Below are 12435 nucleotides of genomic sequence, written 5' to 3' on the forward strand. Positions count from 1 at the left end.
CATCTTTGCAGTGGCTCAGGCTCAAAGCTTGGAGACCCCTAACTCTTCTCATCCCTTGCAGCACAATTCTGCCCCCAACAGTCTCTTTCTACCTGATGGCCAGAGGGATCCTGTTAGAATCTGAATCAGGGCCAGGTATGATGGCTCACACCTGTAATCCTAGCACTTTGGGAGGCCGAGGCGGGTAGATCACCTGAGGTCAGGAGTTCGAGACCAGCCTGGCCAACATGGCAAAACCCCGTCTCTACTAAAAATACAAAAATTAGCTTGGCGTGATAGTGTGCACCTATAATCCCAGCTACTCAGGAGCCTGAGGCAGGAGAATCACTTGAACCCAGGAGGCAGAGGTTGCAGCGAGCTAAGATGGTGCCATTGCACTCCAGTCTGGGAGACAAGAGTGAAACTCTGTCTCAAAAAACAAAACAAAACAACAACAAAATTAGCTGGGTGTGTTGGCACATGCCTATAATCCCAGCTACTGGGGAGGCTGAGGCAGGAGAATCACTTAAACCCCGGAGGCAGGGCGTTGTAGTGAGCCACTGCACTGCAGCCTGGGTGACAGAGCAAGGCTCCATCTTAAAAAAAAAAAAAAAAGAACCTGAATCCAAAGAATCTGAATCTGAACCCATCCAGCCTCTGTGGCTCCTACCTCACTCGGGATGATGGCCAAAATCCTCACCATGGCCCTCAAAGCTGTTGAATCCTTGTTCCTTTTTTTTTTGAGAGGGAACCAACCTCTCTCTGTTGCCCAGGCTGGAGTGCAATGGCGCCATCTCAGCTCACTGCATCCTCTGCCTCCTGGGTTCAAGTGGTTCTCCTGCCTCAGGCTCCCAAGTAGCTGGGATTACAGGTTTGCAACACTACACCTGGCTAATTTTTGTATTTTTACAAAAATAGAGTCGCGGTTTCACCATATTGGCCAGGCTGGTTTCGAATTCCTGACCTCAAGTGATCCGCCCACAGCGGCTTCCTGAAGTGCTGGGATTACAGGCGTGAGCCATCACAACAGGCCATTTTTTGTCTTTTTGATGACAGCCATCCTAACTCAGGTGAAATAATACCTCATTGTGGTTTTGATTTGCGTTTCACTGATGAGTTCATGATGTTAAGTATGTTTTCATGTATTTGTTGGCCATTGTATGTCTTCTTTTGAGAAATGTCTGTTAAGATAATTTGCCCGTTTAAAAAATTATATTGTTGACCAGCCATGGCGGCTTACGCCTATAATCCTAGCACTTTAGGAGGCAGAGGTAGGAGGGCGGCTTGAAGCTGGGAGTTCGAGACCAGCCTGAGCAACACAGTGAGACCTTGTCTGCACAAAAATTTAAAAATAGCCAGGTGTGATGGTGCACAGGGTGGTCCCAGCTACTCACTTGGGAGGCTGATGTGGGAGGATTGCTTGAACCCGGGAATTGGAGGCTGCAGTGAGCTGTAGTTGTGCCACTGCACTCCAGCCTGGATGACAGAGCAAGATGCTGTCATCAAAAAGACAAAAAAATGGCCAGTCGTGATGGCTCAATCCTATAATCCCAGCACTTTGGGAGACCGATGCGGGCTGATCACTTGAGGTCAGGAATCGAAACCAGCCTGGCCAACACGGTGAAACCCCGACTCCACTAAAAATACAAAAATTAGCTAGGCAAGGCAGTGCAAGCCTGTAGTTCCAACTTCTCAGGAGGCTGAGGCAGAAGAATCACTTGAACCTGGAAGGCAGAGGTTGGAGTGACCTGAGATCATGCCACTGCACTCTAGCCTGGGTGACGGATTGAGATTCCATCTCCCCACAACCCACCCAAAAAAAAGTCAGATTTTTTTTTTCTGTTGAAATGTTTGATATATTGTGTATTCTAGATAGAGTTCAAGACCAGCTTGGCCAACATGGTGAAACCCGTCTCTACACAAATACAAACATTAGTTGGGCGTGGTGACAGGCGCCTGTAATCCCGGTTACTCAGGAGGGTGAGGCTGGAGAATCGCTTGGACCTGGGAGGTGGAGGTTGCAGTGAGCCAAGATTGCACCACTGCACTCTAGTAGCCTGGACGAGAGTGTGAGACTCCATCTCAGGAAGGAAAAAAAAAAATTATATATATATATACACACACACACACACACACACACACGCACACACACACGCACACACACATGCATACATACACACACACACACGCATATATACACACACACACACACACACATAATTAGCAGATCATGGTCATGGTGGTGAGCACTTGTAGTCCCAGCTACTTAGGAGACTGAGGCAGGAGGATTACTTGAGCCCAGGAGTTCCAGGCTGCAGTGAGCTGTGATTGTGCCGTGGTACTCCAGCCTGGGCAACAGAGCAAGACTCTGTCTCAAAAAAGAAAAAAAAGAAGAAATATAAAATGTAAAGTTGGGTTAGTTGTGTAAGCGATAAACGCTGTGAAGAATAAAGCCAGACAACTTTGGGTGTACAGGGGACCCCTCTGAGGAGGTGACATTTGAGCAGAGACCTGACTGGGGTGATGCAGGTGTCTGAGGGAAGGACATTCCTGGCAGCGGGAACAGCCAGTGCAAAGGCCCTGAGGAAGGAGTTGCTTGATTTGTTCAAACAGTAGCCAGGAGGCCAGGGTGGCTGTAGTGAGTGAAGGAGAGGAGAGGATGAAGGGAATGAGGGGAGGGCAGGCCTGCAGACCGTTGTAAGGGCCCTGGAGTCCGATCCAAAGGGGAGATGCTCCAGGAAATGTGACTCTACCTCTCGGCGCCTCAGTCTTCTCTTCTGAGAAACGTGCAACATGACACCTGCGTCTGAAGGTCGAGTGGGGACTCAGGGAGCTCCTGCCTCCACGGGCAGGAGACAGACGCACAGGTGAGGCCCTTTGGCTGCACTGGTCCTGTGCAACCTTGCAGATTTGGGGTGCCCTCTCTGGACTCGGCATTCTCCACACTGTGTGTCAGGATGGGCTGAAGCTGATGGGGTTCACTCCTTGGTTCCCAAAGTCTGGCCTGCCTTGGCACCCCCTCCTCTGTCCTCCTCGTCTGTCTCCTTCCTCTTTCTTCTCCTCTTCTTCCCCCATCCCTCCTCCTCCTCCACCTCCTCCACCTCCTTCTTCTCCCTTTTTCCCTGTTCCCCTTTTTTCCCTCCTCCACCCTCTTCCTACTCCCTTCTCTTTCCTCTTTTTTTTCTCTCTCTCCCTCCTCCCCCTTCCCTCCTCCCTGCTCTCCATCCTGAATCAACATTCCAGTCCGTGGAAAAAAACAGGGCAGGCTTCCTTCCTCTCCCTGGCAGGGCTCCAGAGAGGGACTGGGCCATTGTGTATTCTGGCCTCAAGGTCACCCCGACTCCCTGCCCTCCCCAGTGCGGTTATTTGAGAAAAGGCAGCTTGGGTAAGGGGGAAGGGATTGGGGCTGAGAGGGGTGTGTCTGCCTCCCCGCCCATGGCTGGTGGAATCTGAGGGTCCCTGGTGCCATCAGAGCTTCGTGGCTTTATGGAGGCGAGGAGCCACTGTGGACCTGCTCAGGACAGCAAAGGGCGCCAGTCTCAGCCCTTGTCTGAAACCTGCTGTGTGACCCTGGACTAGTTCCTGCTCCTCTCTGGGCGAAATCCTGGCCCCCGCTCCTTTCTGGTTGCGTAACTATGGGCAAGTCACCTCCTCTTCTTTGTGGTGTCTCACTTTCCTTTTTTTTTTTTTTTCTGTCAAACAGTCTCTGCATCTGAGTCCCCCAACTTTCCAGCTGACAAAAATTCCCTAGACCCTTTGTTAAAAATTCTGCTTTCTGGGCGTGGTGGCCAGCACCTGTAATCTCAGCTACTCGGGAGGCTAAGGCACAAGAATAGCTTGAACCCGGATGGCAGAAGTTGAAGTGAGCTGAGACTGCGCCACTGCACTCCATCCAGCCTGGGCGACAGAGCAAGACTCCGTCTCAAAACAAAACAAAATAAAACAAAACAAATTCTGCTTTTAAGTCCCCGCCCTGGAGAGACAGGTTTTCTAGGCCCATGGATATATAATTTTTTATTGTATTGTATTGTATTGTATTTTTTGAGACCGGGTCTTGTTCTGTCTAATAGGCTGGAGTGCAATGGCACCATCGCAGCTCACTACAGCCTCAAAATCCTAGGTGAAAGCAATGCTCCCATCTCAGCCTCCCAGGTAGCTGGGACAACAGACAAGTGCTGCCATGCCCAGCTCATTCTGTTGTTTGTTTTTTGTTTTTGTAGAGACAGGATCTTGCAATGTTTCCCAGGCTGTTCTTGAACTCCTGGCCTCAAGTGATCCTTCTGCCTCAGCTTCCCAAAGTGCTGGGATAATAGGCGTTAGCCAGTGTTCCTCGTAAGGACGTTTATGTTAATAAACATCTAGGAGATTTGGGAAATGTATTGATAGTTCCATTTCAAAGGGAAGCTTTGAGGAGCAAGTCAGAGAATTTGTGCTGACAGCACCTAACCCTGGAACCTGTGATGATGAGCATTGTGTTTCTAAAACTTCATATGCATTTATTATTATTACTTTTATTACTTTTTTTTTTTTTTTTTGAGACAGAGTCTCACTCTGTCTCCAAGTTGGCTGGAGTGCAGTGGCACAATCTTGGCTCACTGCAACCTCTGCCTCCTGGGTTCGAGTGAATTCTCCTGCCTCAGCCTCCCAAGTAGCTGGGACTACAGGTGTGCGCCACCACAGCCAACTAATTTTTGTATTTTTTAGTAGAGATGGGGTTTCACCATGTTGGCCAGGATTGTCTCAATCTCTTGACCTCGTGATCCACCTACTTTTTTTTTTTTTTGAGATGGAGTCTCACTTTGTTGTCCAGGCTGGAGTGCAGCGGTGCGATCTCCACTCACAGCAAATTCTGTCTCCTGGGTTCAAGTGATTTTCATGCCTCATCCTCCCAAGTAGCTGGGATTACAGGTATGAGGCACCGCTTCCGGCCTATTATTACTTTTTGTAAGCAAATCTCAGTGATTACAATGTAAAGAACATCATATATTACATAAATCGAGGCAAACCTGCTTAGTAGGATTAAATTTGCCAGGACAAATGTTATCTTTGAGGCGGGGTGTGGTGGCTCACACCTGTAATCCCAGCACTTTAGGAGGCTGAGGTGAAAGGATTGCTTGAGCCCAGGAGTTTGAGACCAGACTGGACAACATAGCAAGACCCTGACTCCACAAAAAATACAAAAATTGCCAGGCATGGTGGCTCATGCCTGTAGTCCCAGCTGCTTGAGAGGCTGCAGTGAGCCATGATCCATCACTCCAGTCTGGATAATACTGAGACCCTGTCTGAAAGAGGTAGGCATGCATTGGTAATCAACACTGGGAGGCCAAGGCAGGAGGATCACCTGAGGATCAGGGTTCTAGACCAGCCTGACCAAAATGGAGAAACCCGTCTCTACTAAAATGTGGCTGGTGGTGGTATGTCTGTAGTCCCAGCTACCGGGAGGGCAGGAGAATTGCTTGAACCCGGAACAGAGGTTGCGGTGAGCCGGATTGTGCGCAATACTCCAGCCTGGGCAACAAGAGTGAAACTCCATCTAAAAAAAAAAAAAAAAAAAGAAAAAGAAAAATGTTATCTTCTGCTTTTTCCATCTGCCTGTTGTTAAAGCTAACACACCTGGCGGTAGCGGTGGCTCAAGCCTGTAATCCCAGCACTGGGAGGCGAGATGGGTGGATCACGCGAGGTCAGGAGGTCGAGACCATCTGGCTAACACAATGAAACCCCGTCTCTACTAAAAATACAAAAACTAGCGAGGCGGTGGCGGGCGCCTGTAGTCCCAGCCTTCTGGGAGGCTGAGGCAGGAGAATGCGTGAATCCGGGGCCGGGCTTGCAGTGAGCTGGGAATCCGGCCACTGCACTCCAGCCTGGGCTACAGAGCAAGACTCTGTCTCAAAAAAAAAAAAAAAAAAAAAAAAAAGCTAACACCTTAGTCTGGGTCATACGCACTTATTGAGCATCCATGTTCCAGGCTCTTTACTTGTATTAACTAATGTAATCTTTTCAACAATCCTAGGAGGCAGGGGCAGTATTATCATCTCCATTTTACAAGGAGGAAAAGCAAGCAATGTACCCAAGATCCCACAGCTAAAAAGAGTTCTGTCTGACCTCAGAGCTGTGCCCTGAAACCCTCTGCTCTGCTGAACAATGGAGAGGACTCCCCCACCAGCACCACCACCTAGGACCCATGGGAACTGTGAGACTTGGAGCAAAGTTTTCAAGTCTCTGTGCCTTAGTTTCCTCACCTGTAAGTTGGGGGAATGATAGTAACTTCTCTTAAGAGCTGCTGTAGGAATTGAGATCTTGCATGAAAAAGGACAAAACCAGTTGATATGGTTTAGCTCTTCGTTCCCACCCAAATCTCAGGTCCAGTTATGATCCTCAGTGTAGGAGGAGGGACCTCATGGGAAGTGATTGGACCATGGGGATAGTTTCTAATGTTTTAGCACCATTCCCCTCGTGCTGCTTGTTTAAAAGTGTGTAGCACCCCACCTTCTTCTCCTGCTGGCCATGTGAAGATGTGCTTGCTTCCCTTTCATCCTCTGCCATGATTGTAAGTTTCCTGAGGTCTCCCCAGAAGCAGAAGCCTGTATAACCCACAGAATCATGAGTTGATTAAACCTATTTTCTTTATAAATTACCCAGTCTCAGGTATGTCTTTATAGCAATGTGAGAATGGAGTAATACACTGATGCTCGAGATATAGAAGTGATTATTATTTTGTGGTTATTGTTATTATTCTTTCCTAGACTCTTAATGAAGGGGATTGTACTACTTGGGATAATTCAGTAAAAGAGCACAGAGATGCCCAGAGGGACGGAGGACCTGGTCTTGGGGACATCTGAGCCTCCACCACACCCTGAGGCTATGGGATCTGACTTGACCTAGAAACCTGAGCTGCTTCTCTTTCCCTCCCTCTACCCCTCCTGCTGGCCTCATTCTGCATCAACTGCACACAATTACAGCTCAGAGCAGCAGCTCCCATCTTTCCCAAACCCCTGCTACTGGGGCTGTGACTCTTACTCCTTGGGCTCAGGTGAGGAAGGCCATTTTGCCTAGCTGAGGAGGTAGAAGTTCCAAGGCTTGGAGTGGCCAAGCCTGCCAGCTGCCCACCTGGGACATTCTTTCAGTCTTTCTTAATACAAGAACCTTGATGTTAATTGGGGCAGCAACATACCCAAGGCAATGACTGAAATTCCTTGCCTCCCTTGCAGCTAGGGTGGCCATGGTACTATGAGCTGGCCAAACAGATCTAAGCAGGGGTTGTTGGATGGGCCTTAGGTAAAGTTCCCTTAAAAGGAGCACAGTTCATAAACTGGCTAGGAGGAATTTTTTTGTTGTTGTTTCCCTTTGTCCCCTTCTTTCTGCTTCTTGCCTGGAATATGGATGAGGCAGCTGTGACTCCAGCAGCCATCTTGGGCCATGAGGTGATGGAGAGGAGGGAAGCCCCAAGGAAAGGAAAATGGAACAGAAAAATAGAGCTGTGTCCCTGATGACACTACAGGGCCTCCATTCCAGCTCTGAACAATCTGCTTCTGGAGATTTTTTACGTGTGAGAAAAATAATCTTCTAGCCATATAAATGAATCCCTGTATATCTATTTCATCTATTTGTTTATGTTAGTTCCAATATCTCTTACTAGCCACTGAAGATAATTTCTTTTCCTTTCTTTTCTTTTCTTTTTTCTTTTCTTTTTGAGATGGAGTTTCACTCTTGTTACCAGGCTGGAGTGCAATGGTGTGATCTCGGCTCACTGCCCCCTGGGTTCAAGCAATTCTCCTGCCTCAGCCTCCCAAGTAGCTGGGATTACAGGCCACCCTTTATCTTATATATTAATCTCCTTGGCTCTTTATTATTTGTGTTCCTTATTTATACTTCTGTTTTGTTTTTGTTTTTGTTTTTCTTGATCACACCACGCCTGGCTAATTTCTTTGTATTTTTAGTAGAGATGGGGCTTCACCATACTGGCCAGGCTGGTCTCGAACTCCTGACCTCAGATGATCAGCCCACTTCAACCTCCCAAAGTGCTGGGATTATAGGTATGAGCCACAGCGCCCAGCCTAGCCACTGAAGATAATTTTTTTTTTTTGAGACGGAGTCTTTCTGTGTCGCCCAGGCTGGAGTGCAGTGGTGTGATCTTGGCTCACTGCAAGTTCTGCCTCCTGAGTTCACGCCATTCTCCTGCCTCAGCCTCCCGAGTAGCTGGGACTATAGGTGCCTGCCACCACGCCCGGCTAATTTTTTGTATTTTTAGTAGAGACGGGGTTTCATCGTGTTAGCCAGGATGGTCTCGATCTCCTGACTTCGTGATCTGCATGCCTCGGTCTCCCAAAGTGCTGGGATTACAGGCGTGAGCCACCGTGCCTGGCCAAGAATTTCTGTTATATCTAGACTCTAGCCCCATCTATGTCAAGTTTTTATGTGAACTTGGGTGGATAGGGGTGGGGTGAGGGTGGGAATATGGATGCTACTTCTTCTTTCTGGGCTGGATAGTGTTGGGGTTAGCAGCATGGGCTCAAGTCCATCCTCATGTCCCAGCTAGAAGCCCCACAATGGAGACCACTAATTTAGATAATAGCTTTAAAACTCCATAGAGCTCCCTCAGGGTCCCCTCAGGTGAGGTGGAGTCAGTGGGTGGAACTTTAGACTCTCTGCTTCCTCATTGGCTTGAATTGGTCACATGGCTGCTTGTAGCTGCAAGGCAGTTTGGGAAAGTGAGTACCTGACGTTTTCAGCTTCTAGAGAGGGAGGCAGTGTCTGTGTCATGGAAGCAGGGTGGGCAGTGGTATGGGGAGCAGCCAACAGATCCCTCTTCAGTCAATGTATATTTATTGAGCAACCTTTGCTTCAACCAGATCAGTTTCTCTTTTGTCTCTCTCTCTCTCTCTCTCATTTTAGAGACAAAGTCTTGCTCTGTTGCCCAGGATGGAGTGCAGTAGGGTGAGTATAGCTCACTGCAGCCTTGGCCTCCTGAGTTCAAGCAATCCTCCTGTCTTAGCCTCCCATGTATCTGGGACTACAGGCATGCACCACTATTCCTGGATAATTTTTGAAAAATTTTTGTAGACATGAGGTCTTGCTACATTGCTCAGGCTGGTCTGGAACTCCTGGGCTCAAGTGATCCTCCTGGCTCAGCCTCCCAAAGTGCTGGGATTACAGGTGTGAGCACAGCACCCACCCCAGGGCCTTTTATCTTACATATTAATCTCCTTAGCTCTTTATTATTTGTGTTCCTTATTTATACTTCTCTTTTTTTTTTTTTTCTTGATCACACCTGCAAAAAGTCTGTCTATTTCATTTACATTTTCAAAGAATCAGCTTTAGGTTTTATTGGTCATGTTTTGTTTTATATTTCATCTATTTCTGCTTTTACCTTTCTTCATTCCTTAGCTTTTTTCTTTGGCTCATTTTGTGGACTTTTTCTAGTGTCTTGAGTAGAAAGCTTGTTTTGTTCATTTTCAAGTCTTTTTCCTTTAGTACTCTCAGTGCTGATAAGCTATCATTTTTCTCTTCAAGGATGGCTGTGGCCATATCCCACAGGTTTGATGTATATGATGCTTTTACTGTCATTTGATTCTGGTTGATATTTTGTATTTTAGTTGCTTCTGTAGTCCAAGTGTCACTTTTTTTTTTTTTTTTTTGAGATAGAGTTTTTTTCTGTCGCCCAGGCTGGAGTGCAGTGGTGTGATCTCAGCTCACTACGACCTCCGCCTCCCAGATTCAAGCAATTCTGCCTCAGCCTCCTGAGTAGCTGGGATTACAGGTGCACACCACCATGCCTGGATTATTTTTGTCTTTTTAGTAGAAACGGGGTTTCACCATGTTGGTCAGGCTGGTCTTGTACTCCTGACCTCGTGATCTACCCGCCTCGGCCTCCCAAAGTGCTGGGATTACAGGGTTGAGCCACTGTGCCTGGCCCCAAGTGTTATCTTTTATTCGTAAAATGTAACATTTTTTATGAGATGTAGTCTCACTCTGTTGCTCAGGCTGGAGTGCAGTGGTGCGGTCATGGCTCACTGCAGCCTTGGATTCCTGTGCTCCAGTGATCTATAGGCACGCACCACCATGTCTGGCTAATCCCAATGTTATTTAAATTTAAGGAATTCTTTTTCAACTCTGTAGAAACTTTGGAGGAGACGAGTGTAGCTATTGAATTGGTATCTATAGGTGGTTTCATTTATTTATTTATTTTTAAAAATAGAGATGGGATTTTGCCATATTGCCCAGGCTGGTCTCAACTTTCCGGGCTCAAGCGATTCTCTCACCTTAGTCTCCTAAAGTGTTAGGATTACAGGCATGGGCCACTGTGCTGCGGCTATATTTGTTGCATTGCTATTTTAAATATTAATAATAAATTGACCTGCTGTGTAAACTTGCATTTGAAGAAAGGGCTCTGAGTCTTTTAAAAATGGTTTGGAAAAGTCTGGTCTACCTCAAGTCCACACCTTTTTACTGATGGGCAAACTGAGGCTCCAGTGAATCCGTGGCAAATTCAGGATTATGATCCAGATTTTGTAACCCACATTCTGGAGGTCTTTCACCACCCATCACCCCAACTCAACACAATCATCCCCAAAAGGGCCTTTCTCGTCCCTGCCCAAACCTGTCTTTCTATTCTAAGCCTGGACTCGGCCATCACCACTCTGACCAATGCCAAGAGCCTCTTTCCAGTGGGGCATTGCGGTTGGGTGGGGCCTGTGGCTCCCATTAATGAGAAGAGTTAGAAAACACACTCATTCCGGCCCCCACTTCCCAGCTCTCCACTCCTGGCCTCTACCTCTTCCCTGCTTGCATTCATCCACCCAAAGGGCCTTTTCTGTGGCTAGAGAAGGATGGAGATATTTTCAGGGTTGTGCAGGTAATGTTTGAGAGACGTGTGGGGAATCCCAGGACAAAGTTGTGTCTTTGATTAAATGGGTGAGGACTACCAGAAGGTGATGGAAGTCTTCTTGTGAAATATGGTCATTTCCTAAGCACAAGCAGCCCTGTTTTGGGGCCCAGGTGACAAAGTGAGGTGCAGTGTAGGGGAGAGCCATGTCCCACAGAATGCTGGTGCCTCAAGAGGGGCAGTCCTTGGCCAGCTGGGGAGCAGGACTCTCACATATAACCTGGGGCACTGCGGGAGGGGCACAAGGCCCTGGCATCCAGCAGTGGGGTGTGGAGCACAGTGATCTGGGCCCATCCTCCTGCATGTGCACACCCAGACTGAGAAAAGTCTTGGGCGGGAAAGGAAATGAGTGTGGCCGCCAGGAAATGGCGGGGCTAGCGGTGGTGGAAGGAGAGGCTGACACACATGTGCATTAACCAGGACTTTTATGGCTTCGGTGGCTCCCCAACAGCTCAGCGAGGGAGTGGGGCCCTGTGGCTCTAGCTCTAGGGTGGAGGCAGGAGAACAGCAGGACCACAGCCTGGCATCCTTGCTGTGGGGGGAGCGGTTCCCACTCAGAGGGCGAGGACCAGAGGATGGTGCGAAGAGCTCTTCTCTCTGGACGTCTCCAGGGTCACGCTGCTACCCCAGGGCTGTGGGGGCAGATGGGGCGAGGGGACGAAGGAGGCTGTCAGAGAGATGGAGGACCAGGTCCCCAGTGCCCCCACCCCTTCTGCTCCCCTGCCCACCCCGGGCCACCCAGTGACCCAATCCACCCCACGCTCAGCCTGTGCCAGGTTCAGGTTCAGGAAGGTAGCGTTGGTCCTTGTGCGAGGGAGGGAGGTTGACTGTGAGAAGAGAGAATGGGTGAAAAGGAATCCCGAGGCTTTGTTGGGGTGGCCTGCTGCCACTGAACAGCATTCTCCCCTAACACTGACCCAGAAAACCAGGGTTTGATCAGTGAATGGAGGAGACAGTGGGTCCCTGCCTCTGGTTGAGCTCCCGGTCTGATGGAGGAGACATGGTCCCGTGGCTCTGGGAGCTCACCGGTCCTGAACTGGAGGAGACATGGTCCCTGGCTCTGGGAGTGCTCCCGGTCTGATGGAGGAGACATGGTCCCTGACTCTGGGGAATGATCTCATCCCCAGTGTCTGATGGAGGAGACATGGTCCCTGGAAACTCTGGGAGCTCCCAGTCTGATGGAGGAGACATGGTCCCATAGACCTCTGGGGATGCTCCCAGTCTGATGGAGGAGACATAGTTCTTGCCTCTAGGAGCTCCCAGTCTGATGGAGGAGACATAGATCCCTGACTCTGGGAGCTCCCAGTCTGATGGAGGAGACATGGTCCCTGACTCTGGGAGCTCCCAGTCTGATGGAGGAGACATAGTTCTTGCCTCCGGGAGCTCCCAGTCTGATGGAGGAGACATGGACTGTGCCTCTGGGAGCTCCCAGTCTGATGGAGGAGATATGGTCCCTGACTCTGAAAGCTCCCAGTCTGATGAAGAAGACATGGTCCCTGACTCTGAGAGCTCCTGCTCCCAGTCTCATGGAGGAGACATGGTCCCTGACTCTGGGCGCTCCCAGTCTGATGGAG

Source organism: Papio anubis, chromosome 20, assembly GCF_008728515.1.
Source record: "Papio anubis isolate 15944 chromosome 20, Panubis1.0, whole genome shotgun sequence".
NCBI classification, from domain to species: Eukaryota; Metazoa; Chordata; class Mammalia; order Primates; family Cercopithecidae; genus Papio; species Papio anubis.